Source organism: Mus caroli, unplaced genomic scaffold (genome assembly GCF_978045245.1).
Source record: "Mus caroli unplaced genomic scaffold, Mus_caroli_1 scaffold_4, whole genome shotgun sequence".
Lineage (NCBI taxonomy): Eukaryota > Metazoa > Chordata > Mammalia > Rodentia > Muridae > Mus > Mus caroli.
Genome location: NW_028227259.1, coordinates 95,146,505 through 95,147,490, shown reverse-complemented (window position 1 = coordinate 95,147,490; position 986 = coordinate 95,146,505). Strand labels below are relative to the sequence as shown.

Genomic DNA, 986 nt, shown 5'->3' with positions numbered 1-986 from the left:
TAGGTGAATTCTTCCATTGTCTCCCCTTTCAGTTTCCTATTCTCCTCCCTCCTCCGACCCCCTCCCTTGCCCCTCCCCTCCCCCTCCCTCTGTGTACATGTGTATGAATATGAGTGTATTTGTTGATAATGGGTGTGTTCTTTGACCCTTCTCTCTCTTATTGAGACAGTTTCTCATTGAGTCTAGAACTCTCTAATTTGGCTACATGGAGTGTCCAGAAATCCCTAGGGATCCTCCCATCTCATCCTCCCCCGTGCTGAGGTAACAGGTGTGGTCTTCCACACCCAGCTTTTTGGTGGGCACTGGGGAATCAAACCAAGGTTCTTATGCTTGCATAGCAAGCAGCTTAGTGTCTGAACCATCCTCCTAAAAGATCCTTCTCCTTTCTTATTTTTTTTTAAATTAATGGAGAGATACTTTTCTATCTTTGATTTTCCCTTTTAAGTAGGCAATAGGACTCCCCAACAATGGGCAAAGAGACACTTTGTTGGTAGTGGTCGTCTTATATCATCCAGGCACAGAGCAGATGTCAGTCCTCTGTTCTCCTAGCTTGATGCCTGACTTGGTTGCCAAAGTTGTTTTATGTCTAGGACTCATAAAAATCAAATCAAACCAAACTAAACCAAACCAAACTAAACCAAACCAAATTCAGGCAGCACAGCACAGAAGGAGGAAGAGAGACAAAGACCTGTGGACTGCCATGCCACCCTCAGACCTGCCTTCCATTGCATGGCACAGGATGCAGGCCACAGACACCTGCTTGATAACACTCCATACAGCAGGGATGGAGGATGCTGTCCAGGTGCCCACCAGTCACTTGGACAGCCTGCAGCTGGAGCTGCCACAGTCTGTGACTATGTGGTGCTCAGATGGGAGAGAAAGAATAGTAGAGCAGCTTGAGCATTAAGAAGAAAGACAGAACTGGAGACTCTAGGGTGGAGAGGAGGAGCCTGTTGTGATTTGACAGCCCTGCCATCTGGGGCCAT

At 47.4% G+C, this 986-nt stretch overlaps 1 non-coding gene across 1 annotated transcript; it reads left to right on the top strand.

The window, feature by feature from the left end:
- Nucleotides 1-456: 456 nt before the first annotated feature.
- Nucleotides 457-599, top strand: LOC115031192 (small nucleolar RNA SNORA48). The gene has a single exon (XR_003836812.1). It is a non-coding gene; the product is annotated as a small nucleolar RNA SNORA48 (small nucleolar RNA).
- The last annotated feature ends 387 nt before the right edge of the window (nt 600-986 follow it).